This window comes from Protopterus annectens, chromosome 5.part1, assembly GCF_019279795.1.
Source record: "Protopterus annectens isolate FY-2018-M chromosome 5.part1, PAN1.0, whole genome shotgun sequence".
NCBI classification, from domain to species: Eukaryota; Metazoa; Chordata; order Ceratodontiformes; family Protopteridae; genus Protopterus; species Protopterus annectens.
In genome coordinates, this window is record NC_056736.1 from 580621972 (window position 1) to 580640057 (window position 18086).

General features: G+C 41.1%; 1 protein-coding gene across 1 annotated transcript in view; it reads left to right on the forward strand.

Moving 5' to 3' along the window:
- EMSY (EMSY transcriptional repressor, BRCA2 interacting) overlaps positions 1-18086 on the forward strand; it is a 1287433-nt gene that overhangs the window by 403437 nt on the left and 865910 nt on the right. The gene's annotated exons all lie outside the window — the stretch shown is intronic.

The window sequence follows — 18086 nt, forward strand, 5'->3', positions numbered from 1 at the left end:
TGTAGTTCATGTAGTACACAGCCTGGGATGTCATCTGGTCCCATGGATGCTGTATTCTTAGCTTTGGAGAATGCGGTTTCTACCTGTGTGGCCATGGTTACTGGAATTTGGCATTCTTTTGGTACTGAGATGAGCCCTTTTGGGGGTGAGAAGGAGGGTGAAGTTGGCACTAAATCGATTTGCCAGGATACTGGCAATATTCTTGTGATCAGTATATTTAATGCCATTCTGTTGTAGCTCAGAGCAGATCTGAGCATTGCCATTTAGATTATTGACATAACTATAGAATGCCTTGTGGTTGTCTTTGGAATCTTTGGCAATTTTATTTTCGTAACTGGCTTTTGAGGATTTTATGAGGGATCTCAGCTTCTTACTGAGGCTGGTGAGGGAGTTTTTTGCATCCTGGGATTTTCCTCTTCTGCAACAGTTTCTTCCTTCTGTTGTATAGTTTATCACAGGGGACCACCAGATTGGCTTCCTTTTTTTGGAGAAGAGCATCTTGGTTCTATTTTGGATGGCACGATTCATGCACGAGTGGATGTGCTCGTACAGTAACTTAGTGTAGGATTCTGCAGTCGAACTTTCAGATCCCGTCTGCATGGGTGTCATGATGTTTGTCACTTCTGACCTCTGTAGGATGAAGTTAGCTTTGGAGAAGTTTTTTAAGGAGGTTTCCTTATTGGGGAGTGGGATGTGGATGTTAAGGGTGATTTGCTTATGGTCAGACATGACCAATGAGGTGGTGACCACTGGTGTGGAGCATCTATCTCCTATGTTGGTAATGACCAGGTGTAGGATATTGGAGCTCTTGGATGACAATGGATTAGTTGATCCAGGGTGTTGGAATTTATGAATTCCAAGAATCATTGAGAAAAGGAGTTGGTACCCGAGTAGTTTTCCCAGTTAATGGCAGGATAGTTGAAATTACCCAGTATTAGGGTGTGTGGTTGTATCTTAATATTTTCCAATATGTTTAGAAAGGTGTAGTGAGAATCTTGGGGCATGGTGGGGGTTCTGTAGCAAGCTACAATTTGGATTGCAGTCTTACCTAGTGTTAGTTGCACCTGGAGAATTTCAGATGCATTGTGTTGGGCAATTAGCCTGGAGGTGTGAATATCCTTGGTGAATATGGACACTCCTCCACCTTTAGTGTTTCGGTCTTGGTTTTATGGCCGAAAAGTGTGGTAAGAGATATAGCCTGGTATTGCAGGCGTGCTCTCTGGAGCCTTGAACCAGGTCTCAGTTACTGCACAGATATCGGTGTTCTCCATATTTAGGAGTGCCTCGAGAGAGTGCATTTTGAGGTTTGGACTTCTAGCATTGAGTAGCATTACCTTTTAGATTTTGCATGCTTGTATCTGTTACGGTGGTGGTTTTGTCCTTTGAACCTTGCCTAAAAAAGGCACTGTGGGGTGTCAAGAGCTTTAGCCAGTAACCTGAACCTCAGGGGTGGCAGGTGCAGACCATCTCTGGCAAAGCATCATGGTCCATCGATCATGTCTTCCCAGGCAGACAGATTCTGGATCCCCTTTGAATGACACCAGAAGCTTAGCCAATTGTTGAAGTCAGTCATTTTGTCCTTATACTGTGGTATCATTCTGGGCGAAGGCAGGATGCTACTCAGGGCTAGGGTCATACCTGCCTGGGCCACATGATCCGAGAGCTCTTCCATGTCTCTCTTCATGTAGTCCAGGGAGGTACATCTCAAGTCATTCACTCCAGCATGGACAATGTTAGTCGTATTTGTACTTGTTGTGGAGTGACTTGAGTGCATGTGTTATGTGGCGGATCCTGGCACCCGACAGGCAGCTGACTGTAATTTTCTCCTTGTTCAGCTTGATGAGGTGGACATCAGTGTGCCTGACTATAGAGTCACCTATGACTAAAGTGTAGGGTACATTGTCTTGCTTTAGGGGCTGTTGTTGTGTGGCACACTGGTGTTGTGAGCTGTGTCACTTTGGTTGTGACTGGTGTTTGTTTGCATTTCAGCTTCAGAGGTCCTTGTTGCTTGCGCAGCTTAATGTTAAGGGCCTCCGCATATGTGGGTTTAGTGTTGCTATGTGTGGGTGTTGATGTTGTGGGTTTTGAAGGGGTAGAGTTGCTTGAGGTGTAGTGTAGGTGTTAACCTTCTCCTCTTGACTGTCTAGCACAATCTTGGCCGGAGAGAGCTTTGCTTCCAGTTTGGCTATGTAAGTGCATCTCTCGCAGGTTGTAGTGTTGGGTGGTAGGAGGAGAGGGTTGTCTGTGCACATGAGGAAGTTGCCACATTGCCCCAGTATGCCCAGATTCACCATGTGGACAGGAGAAATCACCGGAAGCTGAGCCTTGGACATGCCTGTTTAGGTGCTTTTTTTGTAAAGTATAAGAGCTGTTTTCCCTTACATTTGCAAGGTACTTTGCAATTATAAGCTGTTTAGTACCTATGATTAATTTCTCCTTATTGACAAGGAGAGTTGAGTGCTTGTATCAGTTTCAGGCTTCCTAGAGCTTTCCAACAGGTTCTAGAGCAAGTGCTAGTCACAGGGGTTCAGATTTTAGTGCTACTACTGAGAAACCACCTAGTTCTAAGGGAAAATTTGAAGAGCATACTTTCTGGCACCTGGAATAGTTTAACTGTAGCCTCGCTGTGCTGCACATTGCAAAAAATGTGCAAACACACATGTTTTTAAGCCAGAAAGTTGAAAGGGATAGAAATCAGACCAAAAAGGCTAATAAAATTACAATTTCAGAGCTGGAAACCACTCCTCTAGTGTTAGATAGACAATACAATGCTCACCACTCCCACTGGTAAGCAGTAGGACTTCCCTCTACCACAGCAAGGTCTGGGTAGCTCTGAACACAGAAAATAAAGTCCTGAGACAAGCAAAGCCTGGGATCTGGACTGGCTTGGAAAGGTGGGAAACGAGCAAACAAGATAGTATTTTTTTTGTTGTTGAAACAGGCTAAACAATGCAATAATACAGTAAATAACACAGAAAAGGCTAACCCACTTGAGTGTGTAGTCCTAAACAGTAAATGCAATTAAAACTACAAAATTAGCAATTTAAAACTTTTTAAATGAAGCAAGGCAAGTGTACAACTGAAAAACGATTTAAGAGGCAGTAATACAACAGGATAAGTAGCTAGTCTACATATACAGAGAAGTCTATATATACAGAAAAGCAGCTAAAACACAAACAATTCAGATGCAGTGCAATCTAGAGCACTGAGTTGTAGCAATATTAAGACAAATACAGTTATAATAAATGCTCTAAAATATACTCTATATTTCCAAAATGTTTGAGAAGCACAGTCAGAACACAAGGAGATTCAGGCAATTTTTTTGAAGGGAGAAAGGAGGAACAGAAGGCCTTTTCAGATGTTCTCTCTGTATTAGGTAGAATGAGCTAATGACACTAGACTGGGAGGAGTGTCCCAGATCGAATTTACAGTAGGGGCGGGCAACTGCAAAGCCACCAAGTATAACAACAAGACACCAACACGGAGGGAGGGTGCAGACCAATCCTAAAGCTTTTAGCCTACACTCTTTGGACAGTAAACACTACAGAAAGCCACAAAACGAAAGTTTTTAAACAGATGAAGGAGCAAAGAGACTCTATAGAATGCTTTTAACTGCAAACAAATCAGTTACCCCTGCAGATTAGTTAATAGCAATAAAATGCGCTAAAAACTATGCAGCAGGCAATAAAAAGTGCTATATATAAATTGCTGGAAACCATAATCAGTATAAATAAGCCAAAAAAAGGATGCTTTTATATCTCAGATCAGAGTTGTAGTCAACGCCCCTCCTCCACTCTGCTCAGTGTGTATAGACCTCAGAAGTTTCTAACCAAGAAGATCAAGGGACTCCAGCGCATGCCTTACACAAACCGGCTCAAGTTCCTGTCACTATACTCGGTATCATGTAGACTTTTTAGGGGAGACTTATGCCCGTCTTACAGAGCAATCTCTGACCCAAACCTAATGAATTTGCTGCACATTCATAAATCAAACGGGACTAGAGCTACCAATTCTAGGGACCTAAATATGGCCTGTGACTTGAATAGGACATGCTGGAGAGACAGACTTGTCTCCCAGTGACTGCTGTGTGTTTGGAATAGGCTGCCAATTCATGTAAAACAGAACTTCTCTATGATATTCTCCAAAAGGAACCTGGATGAGTGGATGCGGCACCATAAATTCTTACTGAAAAAATGACACCACACAGCTGAAAATAAGGACCATGTTGTTTACTGCAAAAACACTCAGTAAAATCACAATGTTAGCGCTTTCGTAAGATACACTGTGCAAACGTCATTAGACAAAGTAAATTAAAACATATTAAGCATTTATATACAAGACCACACCCCCCACAGTCATTAATTATTAAAGTGCCACTATCATGTAAACTGATCAATTAACTTGAAAATACTATGAACTTTACATAAATAAACCTTTCATATTACACTAAAAAACTGTATATTATCATAAAAAAAAAAAAATATATATATATATATATATATATGTACAACAATATATACAACCATATATATATATATATATATATGCATAAATAACATCAAAAATCATCACTTTAAATAATATGTAACAATAACATAATTTAATATAATATAAATTCATACCATATACAAAAATGATAAAATATATATATTTGTCTATATATATATATATATATATATATATATATATATATATGTGAAAAGGAATTAGTTGTGTGTGTATAGACAGTATTAAAAATAAATATATTCTCTATCCAACACCCTAAGCTTTAATTTAATACTAATTGAAATAGCATCATTTAAACCGGGGGGACATGGGCATTAAGGAAGACCTGCCACCAAGTCTCCTTATCCTCCAACCACAATTTCCAAGGGCCCCTGTATCCCTCTGCTTAATCTGCTGTAACACCACAAATTTGAAATTATGGTCCGAAAACTTTTTTATATGTCTGTATAAAGCATTCCTCTCGTCACAGCGGCGAACCTCATAAAAGTGTTCATATATATGTTGGCTCAATTTCCATTGGGTCTTCCCAACATAAAAGCCCAGACATGAGGAACACAATGCAGCATATACCACCCCATATGTGTGACAGTTGAATTTCCCTTTACTGTTAATCTCCTTACTGTTTATTCTGACCTTATTTGTAAACAAAATATATCTGCATTGACTACATATACGACAGCATGACATTTTACCCAGTGATTTAGCCTCTTTATTCTGTTCCACCATATTTTTAATATTCCTACTTCTCCTAAACACCAACTCAGGACGTTCACCAAAAAAAGCCCCCATATTAGGATCACTTCTTAAAATGGGCAAATTTTTATTAAATGTATGTTGTATAGTGTAACTATCACTTGAAAAAGTGGCAGGAAACACTCCCCTGTTTATCCAATTCGGACCTCTCTGACAAACTTCCCATCTCGGACACAAAGGACTTCTCTTGGTCATCAAAAATAATGTCTACCTCACCTCTATTTAAACATGCTTCTAAATTCATACCATTCTCATGTGGGTTCATCAAAATTTGGTTATAAACCCCTTTTAACCGCTTGTCAACTACCTTCTTTCTGATGTTGTTAATTAACCCAATAGGATATGCCCTGTCCATAAACCTTTGACACATACGGTCACATTCCTCAAGAAAATCCACATAAGAAGAGACCATCTGGGCGGCTCTAATCAGCTGACCCTTGATAATACCATGTTTTACATGAAAAGGATGGTTACTGTTGAAATGTAATATGCTATTTGAATAAGTAGGTTTCCTAAAAATATTTGATTTCAAAAAGCCATCCTCAGTTTTGGTCAGCAACACATCCAGGTAAGATATCTGTACTGCATCCACACTATATGTAAAATTTAGAAAAGCAGTACTTCCGTTGATGTAACTAATAAATTCAACTAAATCATTCTCAGGACCATACCATGCAATAAATAGGTTGTCCAGGTACCTCAAATACAAAACCACATTGGCAAAAAAAGGTGAAGGAAACAAATGATGCTTCTACCACCAAGCCATTACAAGGTTAGCAAATAGGGGGCCACAGGGAGAACCCATGGCTACCTTTAACCGCCTTTTGAAATAATGTCCGTCAAAATAGATAAAATTGTTCTTCCAATACTATTTCCATTAATTGCCTGTAGGTATTGTTGGTATCCTGAGGTAACCTGAATTCCTCATACAAAAAATCTGAGAAGCAATCAAGGCCTTGGTACTGAGGAATGCAGCTGTAAAGATTCCTGACATTAATAGTCAGGAATATAAGGTTATGGTCAATCATATCCAAACTATTACAGCTTTCCAAAAAGTGCCAATCACAACATACATGTGGGATGGTCATAACCGTTTCTTTCAATTTGTAGTCCAAATACTTGGCAATATAACTAGTTTTAGACCAAGAAGAGTCCACAATAAGTCGATGGGTGGAGGTACCAAATCCTTATGGATCTTGGGAATTTCAAAGATTCCTGGAATATTTGGAACATCTGTAGTCATATAATTATAATCATCCAAATCAATCTGGTCCTGGGTTAACATGTCTAATAAATCATTGTCAATGTTAAGATATGCAATATTAACCTCATTTAAAGAGGCTTCAATGTAAGTACTGCTGTGTAATATATCAAACATTTTCTGTATATAATCCACCTTAGACATGACAACCACACCCCCCCCTTGTCTGGTTGCATAACGCTCATATTCTCATTCCTCAGTTCATTCATTACATTTTTTTCACTCCAAGTCATACTACACTCATTTAATATTACCCAAAAAATGTCGGAAATCTGTCTCTCTCATTTTTTCAAATGCTGTAATAGCATAATGTAGGTCAGGATTGAAAGTGCTAGGCATTCTTAAACACAAGCTGTTGGTATTAAAAACATCATTGTCATTTCTGTACATAAACTTTAAATTCATTCTACGTGTATACAACTTGAGGTCACAAACAAGTTCACTGACGTCACTTTTTGTACTTGGCACATAATTAAAACCTTTACTAAAGAGATCAACATGTTTAGTAGTAAAACAAAAGTCCGTATAATTATACAATTTAAAGTCCTCCTTTGAATTGGTAATAACCACTGGTTTAATAGTCACCTCTATTATCTCCTCGTCTTCGGAAATTGCACAAAATTCCGCCCCTGTTGTCTCCAGTTGCCACCTTGTGGGTACGGCCTCCACCGTTGTTGATTGCGGTTCTTTATCCTTTCCGATCGTCTCGGCCCTTGATCCTCCAAAGGGATATCCTGTATTCCACTACCAGAAGAACCGTTGATACCATTTGCTTGTTGTGATGCAGTAACCTGCTTACCCTGTAAAACTGGAGGCAACGGGTAAGCATAGCCCCCCTGGTATGCACATCTATCCCTTTCCATCTTCTTACTTTTACGAGAAATAATCATTGCTGTAACACCATCCACTTGTTGAAAAACATGGTCACACGCTAATTTACAATGCTCCCACATATCCACATGTCGAATCTTCCCATCCAAAACACAGATTTCTTCCTGAATCTTCTCCTGCGCCATGTTATTATGCCTGCACATCAACTCCAACAGTTCACAACCGTGACGGTCAAAAAGAGCCAAAAGTTCCTGATGGTAAGGGGACTGTGGAACAACCCCATTCGGGAATTTCCACATGCAAAGGCCCTTCGGCACTCACAAAAGTATATATTCTCCTGCTGCACTTTTTTAAATTCTGAAAGAAGTAAATCCATATTGAATAGATCCCCCTGCTGGTCGCACACAGATGGTACATCCCCCTGTAACCACCTGTCAAGGGAATCCATAGGAGCACTCACAGAACTGTTAGCAGGCAAAGCATTGCTGCCCAAGTTAGTATTGAGCACCGGACATTCAACATTATTATTGTCGGAAACACCGGAATCCTCCACACCATGACTGCTCCCTCGTAAAACGCGGGGAGTATTAACAAAATCTTGCTCTGTTTGAATGTCCCCTTGAAGCACACAATCGCTGACTCCTGGGGTTTTAGGTATAAGTTGCAACACTAAATTAGTGAGGGTGTTCACAGAGTCCTGCAGTTTCTTGAATTCCTCCACCGAAACCACCGATACCCCTTCAGCCATGATAGATAAAGCGAAACCAAGAACAACCAAGTAGCAAAGACCAACTGAAAAAATGACACCACACAGCTGAAAATAAGGACCACGTTGTGTACTGCTAAAACACTCAGTAAAATCACAATGTTAGCACTTTTGTAAGGTACACTGCTCAAACTTCATCAGACAAAGTAAATTAACATTAAGCATTTATATACAAGACCACACCCCCAGTCATTAATTATTAAATTACCACTAACATGTAAATATATATATATATTTTTTTATGATAATATACAGTTTTTTAGTGTAATATGAAAGGTTTATTTATGTAAAGTTCATAGTATATTCAAGTTAATTGATCAGTTTACATGTTAGTGGTACTTTAATAATTAATGACTGTGGGGGTGTGGTCTTGTATATAAATGCTTAATGTGTTTTAAGTTACTTTGTCTGATGAAGTTTGGGCAGTGTACCTTACGAAAGCGCTAACATTGTGATTTTACTGAGTGTTTTTGCAGTAAACAATGTGGTCCTTATTTTCAGCTGTGTGGTGTTTTTTTCACCATAAATTCTTACCAGCGATAGCTCCCACAACCCTCCTGGACATGAGCGGTCATTACTAAATATTGTAGTCAATATCCAGGATTGTATTTATGGTATTACACTGAGATGAAACGGCTAGGCTTGAAATGACCTTGGGGTTGAAAGCCTAATAACCTCCAATAATTTTATGTATTAATTTTCCAGATAAATTCCTTCAACTCTTATTACTATTGTCCACAACTTCTCCTCTGGTTGATAAAAAAAAAAAAAAAAAAAAGACCTGATATGTATATAAAGCTAAAGGGCCTAAAGACATTTTCACAGCTTGTGTCTTACTATCCATATCCCCAAACGAGAGCTTCCAGTTTCTCAGATGTTCTTCATCTCACATTGCTGCAGTCCTTACATATGGGTAGTCCGCTGTCCTCGGTCGGCCCGAATACCAAAGTATTAGGCTGACGTCGGTCAAGGCGCTTAAAACTGACATCAGGACGTCAGGGTACAAAAGCACATGACCGACGTCATTTCCTCAGTCTTTTTTGCCGCATGGTCCGATGCAGAAGCAGCGTTGCAAGTGCCGTTCGGCGTTCTGAAATTTTTCGAATTCGGAGTTTCAGACCGAATCCAAGTTGGCTAAGTACCCGTTAGAATATTTTGGTTTTTTCTTGCCTCAGTGTTTTACCGGATGTCAGAAAAAGTGAATAACTGTATTTCTTGTGGGAAATAGATACTGCATAGGGATTATCATTCTTTGTGTATTCCTTGTTTGGGGCCTGAGCACGACGTTGTTGGGTGTCGCTTTTGTGCTAGGTTCAATAAATGCACTATTAAGCGAAGGTTAGATTGTGCTAGGCTGGTCTTTGGGAAGCGGTGCAATTATAATATGCCGACGGATTCTCCGGCCCGCTTCTGTGAAGAAGCGCAAAGACAAAGCAGTTAAACCCAGGCAAGATGAGTCGTCCGTTCGGACGCCGGTTCTTTAGAGGTTTCAGTGGAACCGTGGTTCCGGCGGAGACTTCTCTGGAGTCTCAGGGGAGACTTTGATTTTGCAGGAGGTGGTCTCTCAGGAGGCAGGTCAGGCTGAAGGGGCTTCTCAAGTTACTGTACTCCCTCCCTTCCTAGGGTGGTTAGGCCTCTCCTTCTGTTTCCAAGGCTTCTCCCAGAGGCAGGCCAGTTTTAGCTTCTGTTGGTGTCACTCCTAGTTCAGCAGGGTCTGTGCCTAAGAAGCACATGCTTAAAATGGCAGGAGATTTGATTACTCTGATTAGAGGTTCTTGCCCCTCCTGATAAGAGGCCTAGGGTGGAGCCAGAGTTGGGAAGTTTTGAGCAGACTTCGGATATTTCAGAGTCTTCAGCTGAAGACCTGCAGGACTACTCTCCTTATTCTGATTCTGATGCAGATGATTCCACTCCTTCTGCTTCTCCTCCAGAGGATTTTTCTTTTTCAGAGACACTTCATTCTATGAGGGAACATTTTAAGTGGGAAGGTCAGGACTTCTCCGATTCTCGGAAAAGGCTTAGGAATTTTGCTGTTACCCCAGCATAGGCCCTTGGCTATACCCCTGTTCTGGATGTTGTGGAAGATGTGTTTGCAGAGGCTTCACTTAATCCTGATTCTCTGCCTCCTGCTCCTGTTAAACCGGATAGGTATTACAGGGTGCCTGAGGCTCATAAATATCTTTATAAGAGTCCTAGGGCGGACCCAGAAACTATTAGTCAGGGACCTAAGGGTGTCAAGGCCTCTGTTGTAAAAATCCGGTTCCTCTAGATAAAGAAGCCAGAGCTTTGGATAGATGGGGAAAAAAGGTCTATACATCTTCTACCTTAGCTATGAGGGCTTTGAATTGCCAGTTTCATATGTTGAAATATCAAAACTTTCTTCTTTCTCAATTGAAGTCTAACGTGGATGCTCTGGGCGAAGGCATTGAGTGTAAAGAATTACAAGATTTGGTGCATGTCTCTGAACAGGTGGGTAAGCATTCATTACAGTGTGGTTTTGATGCTGTGCAGGCCTCGTCTAGGGTGGCTGCCACTGGCTCAGTTCTTCAGGCACGCCTGGCTGAAGGATCAGAATTTATCTGACCATGTTAAGACAAGGATTTTGGATGCTCCTTTGCAGTCTGATGTGTTGTTTGGTTCACCTGTGGAGTCAGTCTTGAAGAGAATGGAAGACAAGGCTAAGTCTATGCAGGCTGTTAAAGATTTTTGCAAGTTCAGCCTCCGTTTAGTAGGAATTGGCCTGCTAAGCGGTGGACAGATCCTTCTTATGATTCTCAGTCTAGGGGTAGATCTAGACGTGGTAGGGGCAGAGCTCAGGGTTCTTTCAGGCCTAGAACAGGGAGTTCACCTGCACAATCTTTGGGTGAGGGCAGGGGCCAGTCCTTTCGTAAACAGGCCCAATGACCTACTTTTTCAGCTGCCAGATCCTTCTTGCCTGGCAGCACCTTTGGGAGGAAGGTTAGCACTCTTCAAGGAAAATTGGATGTTGATTACCCAGGACAAATGGGTATTGGATATCATACACCAGGGTTACAGTTTTATTTCCATACCTTGCCTCCTTTCAAAGGCATGCCGGACGTTCCTCCTCAGCAAAGACTAGAGGCTCACAAACAAATTTCTACTACTTCAAATAGGGGCCATACAACCGTCCCTCTGCCAGAAGTGGGCCTAGGATTTTATTCTCGCCTGTTTCTAGTACCAAAGAAAGGAAACACGTGGAGACCAATTTTGGATTTATCTATCCTCAACACATATCTGGACATTCCCAAGTTCAAAATGTTGACGTTACAACAGCTTTTACCTCTGCTGGGCAAAGATCACTGGATGGTGACTCTGGATCTCCAGGAGGCTTACCTTCATGTTCCTATCAGGCCCAGTTGCAGGAAGTATCTGCGTTTTCGGGCTGGGACTTCACATTATCAGTTCTCTGCATTGCCCTTTGGCTTATCTACTGCGCCCAGAGTGTTCACGAAGGTTCTGGCTCCAGTGGTAGCTTTCTTCAGGCTAAGAGGAATACAAATCTATCCTTATTTGGACGATTGCCTGATTCTGGCCCAAGAAAGGGACGAACAACTTCATCATCTACAGTATGTGATGGCAGTGTTAAGATGCATGGGGTATTCTGTGAACGAAATAAAGTCCAGTCTAGTACCCTCTCAGGACATGTGCTTTCTGGGTGCGAGACTGAATACAGCATCCCAGATGGCCTTTTTGACCCCGGACAAACAAAAGAATCTTTCTCTTTACTTCCACCAATTGTCTCGTCAGTCCAGGCTGACTGCAAGGACAGTCCTTCAAGCCTTGGGGTTCATGGCATCTTGTATTCTGGTACTTCCCAATGCCAAACTGCATATGAGGAAGCTACAATGGTATCTCAAGAATGTATGGACACAGCACTGCCAAGATTTCGACACTGTCATTCAGATAATACCTTGCATTCAAAAGGAGTTTTTGTGGTGGGCTCAGGAATGTCACCTAAACAAGGGACTCTCTGTGACCCGGCCAGAGGCGAGTCAGATTTTAACGACAGATGCCTCAGACAAAGCTTGGGGAGCTCATCTAAATGGAAAATGGGTACAAGACACGTGGCCTGCCAGACTTCAACATCTACATATCAACTTGAAGGAGATGTTAGCAGTCCAATTTGCATTGATAGCTTTCAAGGATTTACTTCTTCCAGGGCAGGTGTTGATTCAAACAGACAACACAACTGTCATGTGGTACATCAACAAGCAAGGGGAACGATTCTTATCCTCTATGCAGACAAGCAATGATTTTGTGGGAGACTGCTCTCAGTTTACAGCTAAATCTTCAGGCAAGGTTTCTGCCAGGAGCACAGAACTCCTTAGCAGATGTGTTGAGCAGACAAATTATGGATCCCCACGAGTGGAAATTGGATCCTCATGTATTTCAGAGATTGACAGTGTTATGGGGAACTCCAGACATAGATCTGTTCGCTTCTCCACTAAATTACCAGCTGCCAAAGTTTTGCACAAAAAGGTTTCATCCCACAGCTTGGAAAGTGGATGCTCTCTCATTCAATTGGAGCAATCTTCACGTGTATGCCTTTCCACCTCTGCCTCTCCTCCCAAAGGTACTCCTGAAGGTCAGACAGGACAAGCCAAACATGATTTTAATAGCTCCAGATTGGCCTCGACAGCACTGGTACCCATTACTGAGAAGTCTGGTACGGGAGCCTCCATGGCCTTTGCCTTCGATTCCTCACCTGCTGTCTCAGGAGAACAGTCATTTACTCAATGTCAAACTTCATTCTCTACATCTGACAGCCTGGCATATTCTGTTTTAAACCCTGGAGGGTTTCAGCTTCCACAACAAGTTTTGAATGTTATTTTGGAGGCCAGAAGGCCTAGTACAAGGAAAGTTTACGCAGATAAATGGAGGAGATTTTTATTTTGGAGTACAGCAAAGGGCTTTGATGTTTCTAAACCTAATTTAAGTGTTGCGCTTCAATACCTTACTGAGTTATTGGACAAAGGTTTGTCCTTCTCCTCTATAAAGGTTCATGCTGCAGCAATTTCTGCTCACTATGACTATGACCCACCATTATTTTCTCAGCCTTTGTTTAAGCAATTCCTTAGAGGGGCAAAGAATATAAGACCCCACGTAGAGCTCCTACTCCTGCTTGGGATCTCAATTTTGTGTTGGAGAAACTCACTCTACAATCTTTTGAGCCTGCAGCATCTGCAGAGTTGAAATATTTATCATGGAAGACTGCTTTTTTGTTGGCCATTACCTCTGTAGAAGGGTTTCTGAATTACAGGCCCTTATGGCAGTTGAGCCTTTCTTAATTTTCCACAAGGATAGGGTGTCTTTAACTAACCCTTCTTTTATGCCTAAAGTGGTTTCTAGTGTGGCTTTAAACCAAACTATTCATTTGCCTACTTTTTATGCAAACCCCCAAAATAAAGGGGAAAGGATTTTGCACACTTTGGATATACACAGACAGTTGCGATATTATTTGAGCAGAACTAAAGGGTTCAGGCAGTCTCAGCAGTTGTTTGTTTCTTTTCTTTGGGTTCTCAGGGCAAACCTGTTTCAAAACAAACTATTTCTAAGTGGATTGGGTTTTGTATTGCTTTCTGTTATTCCCATCATGGTAAGGAGATTCCAGCTGGGATTAGGCCTCATTCCACTAGAGCTACTGCCACTTCTACAGCTTTTTAAGGGGTGGCTACTAAAGATATTTTGGAAGCAGCTACTTGGAGTTCAGTGCATACTTTCTCTAAGCATTACCACCTTCCACTTTACTCTAAATCTAGGGCTGGATTTGCCACTGCTATTTTACAGGGCATTTTGGCAGCTCCTAATGCTTTATAGTTTTGCCATCCTCCCTTACCTCTGCTTTGGGATTCTACCCATATGTAAGGACTGCAGCAATGTGAGATGAAGAACATAGTACAGTTTTGTACCTACCATAAATGTAGATGTTCGAAGATCCACATTGCTGCAGTCCAATTCTCCCTCCTTCCCTCTGTTGTTGAAGGTGGTGGTGTGGTTTGTGTTGTACATATTGTAAATATGGTTAGTGCACGGGTGGTTGGTTAGTTTTGCTGGTTTTGGCTTTGGCCTTTCTTGTTAGGGCCTTCTGACATCTGGGGCAAGAAAAGACTGAGGAAATGACGTCGGTCATGCGCTTTGTACCCTGACGTCCTGATGTCAGTTTTAAGCGCCTTGACCGACGTCAGCCTAATACTTTGGTATTCGGGCCGACCGAGGACAGCGGACTACCCATATGTAAGGACTGCAGCAATGTGCATCTTCGAACATCTACATTTATGGTAGGTACAAAACTGTACTTTTTTGTCTTCTCTCTTGTTTAGTCTCCTCCCACACATCCTTAGCAGCTGTAACAGAAGTCTTTTTAATGTATACTACTAAATGCTCCCATCTTACCATATCCCCATAAATTTGTATTGCTGAGCCGATTTGTGTGTGTTTACATAATTTATGGTTATAGCCTTTGTTTTGTCTTCATTATATCCTGAAAAGGTTACCCATGCTAAAGCACATGTTATATCCTGTGTTCTTTTGTACTGACTGCGGTCTTCTCTTTTTTTTTTTTTTTGTTACCCTTCCAGATGTGAAAAACGGTTTGTATGTTTTCAGAAAACTAATTTTTAGCCCTAAAAAAAGTGCACTGACTACCTTTAAATAAAACTAAATTGTGCACTGTTCTAGGCAGCTGAGGAGGATGCGCGGTGTCTTATTTCCCATAATTACAGATTTTATTATTTTTACTGAACTGCTTGCTGCTATTGTACCTTTACATTTTGCATTTCCTTCAGCAAAGAATGTTCCAAACTCGCAAAATTAATTGCTCCCACCCACAGGCATTTAAGCTGCATGTAAAAGTAGTATGCACTGAGGGGAAAAAACAACCAACACTACATTTGTGTGAAGGAATCTTTGCAAATTTCACTTGTAACACAATATATACTTCCTCTGGCCAGCTGCTCAAAACTATAGACTTTTCCACTGAGAGTGTTTTCTAATGGGGAAAAAAACAGGCTAATATATTTGTAGATGCTAGAAACTTAGCATTTTTCATGCCTTACAACTAAGAAAAAAGCACTTGTTTATTTGCATCATATTTTTAACTTAGAAAAAAACCCTTCACATTTAAAATACCCCTGATTGCACCCTCAATGCTTTACTATAACCTGCAGTTTATATATCATGAAATTTTGTATACAAATACTAAGAACAACAAATGTTTCATTTGTCATGTCAATGTTTTAGAAGGACATTAAACTGAGGGTGTATGCTGTATAGTCCAGCCCCAAAATTAGCGAAGTCCACAAAATTCTAGTCTTTCTCTGCCACTTTTTTCCCTTGCAAAGCCGTATTTCACAAACATGATTGATGCTTTGTCTTCCAGTCACTACTTTCAGTGTTGCTGCCCTTCTGGGTTAATCTTTATCTTCCGGCATTAGACTCTGGTTCAAGTTGACACCTGTGCTTTTTTCCTGCCTCTCAAGCATTGTCCTTTGAAACGATGGAAAAATGTTTCACTGGCAGCGTCTCTGTTCATTGTCCGAAGAATGAGTAGCACAATCCCCTTCTGCTTGCTGGCTGACTGTTTTTTGGATAAGTTTTTTTGTTTCCTCCTCAGCTTGTTATGCATCTAAAAATGCATTGTATACTTCAGGAAAAAAAATTCAGAAGACGGCTGGGTAGAGCAACTATAATCTCACTCCTGCCTGTCCTCAACATTTCCTGATAGCTGGGATAAAATTGCCTCTCTTTTGCTTGGTGTACAGTGAATAATTATTTTCAGACACTCTGTCTAAAATTTGTAATACTTTTGCTTTCTGCCACAGTTTTGTAGGATCATTTCTTTCTGATGGTATGATTGCTGCTTTACTAATGTCTTCACTGATTTCTCATGGCCAGGTCTGGAGCATACACACGTTGTGCCCTTTCAATTAACACATTTTGCTGTGGAACAACAGGTCCAGTTGCTTATTTGTGCCTGCATAAAATGAATAGTCTGTTCCTTCCAGTCTGTCTGGTACAGCAGAAATGTTCATGTTTTCTCTGTACTCCATCTTCTAACTACTATTTTTGAAGTCACTCTTCTAGAGATGCCTCATATTCAGCCAGCCTTTTCTTCATTTCAGCTTGCAATTTTTAGAATTTTAACAGTTCATCTGAATAGCAAATTAAGGTTTCTTCAAAAATTTCCATCCTCTTGCTGTTTGAGTTGATATAGTCCTTCACTGTTTAATTTGTTTTAATTATCTCGGAGTACATTGTTTTCCTCTAAATGACTTGGACATCTATTGAACCATATCTGAACCTTGAACCACCTGTTGCTGAACAGCTGCAGGATTCTTTCCAGCCAGTGTTTTCTCCACATTTTTTGGTTGTTTTTTTCTTCAGTTTCAATAAATTTCTTCTTTGCTGTCATCCAGGCAGTGTACTTACAAGCCAGTAACTGAATTTTACCCAAAATGACAATTTCACTGTGTCCCTTTTCTCAGTTTCTGTTTTCACACTGGGAGAGCTGAAGTTAAGCTGTTGATTATTGTGCAGCCATCTTGGAAGTCACTTGACTGACTTATGCTTGAGCAAATCACGGGTGGGTCTATATTAGTTATGCAAAAGACATATTCATTGAATGTCTTCAGCAAGCACCAGCCTCTGAAATTCACTTCAGCGAACTGTGGAATTTTTCCTGCAGTTCACAAACACTTGGCCATCACCTTAACTTTGCACTTTTCCCCACTATAGTGCAATCTCTGAATTGGTATATATAGTTAGGGGGGTGTGGGTGTGAAGCCCCCTACTTGAGTGGATTTGATTTAGTTTGTTGTGTGTTCTGGACAGTTGGTAGGCCAAGTGTTTATGAACCGTGGGAAAAAGTCTGCAGTTTGCTGATGTGAATTTTGGCGGCTGGTGTTTGCTGAAGACATATTTGATGAGTATGTCTTTTGTGGAGTTAATGTAGACCCGTCAGGGGTAGCGTCCTTCCACCTTCCCATTTGAATGCACAAATGTGGATAAGAACAATCCTATCCAAAGGCCCTACTCCTGTTTTTTGTCTAAACTCTGCCACATTCCTTGCCCCTTCTGGACATTCAGCCCCATCTAAAGGTTGACCAGCAAGAGCAAGTGGAACAGGCTTGCCCCTTGAGCCACGTATTAGATGTTGGGTCCTTTTATGGCCCCTAGTCCCTGCCATGTTGAGAGATTTATCAAGGAGATTTGATTTTGGAGTTATTTTCCTTTAGAGACTCTCTTGACAGTCCTATTTTACTTCCATCAAGGTTTAAACAGTTGATCTGATGTTATCCATGTCATCATTCATCACATCAGGGTCTAGGATCTGACATCGGATCCAAGCTGGCAACCTTCAACAGACAGATCCACGGCTCTAGCTCCTCCCTCTCCCATGATGTCCTACTGCCGTCTAGTCCCTCAGATCTCATTTGCCATGCTTCTTGGGCAGACATGCGTCCTCTGGCTGGATAATTTTTTTTCTACTTTTCTTATAGCTGAGTTTTTCTTGCTAGTGTAATTTTTTTCTAGGGTAGTTTAGGCGAGTTACCATTGCTACAGTGTTGATCCCTCCCCTTCCTTAGCTTAGTTGTAAGTAGGTGTTTGTGTGTGCTTGTGTGTGTGTCTCCACCCTTTTTTTTCTGTTGGCCATTAGGACTGTAACTGTTTCTGTACTGCTATTTTTAGTGTTGGTAGTTTGTAGTCGCAATGATTGAAAGTCTGGCCTGCTGGTTTTAAAAAGTGCTCCTAGTGTGGTCGGAAAATACCTTATTCAGATATGGATGAGGAGTGTCTGCATTGCTTGGGCACCATGCATCTGGAGGTTGAATGTGAACTTTGTGCCGCATTTAACCCCAGGGCTTTAGCAGAGCACTGCAACAAACTTCTGAAAGGGTCTGGTCCAAACGGGACCCTTGGTTTCCACTCAAAGGCTTCCTCTTCCGATCC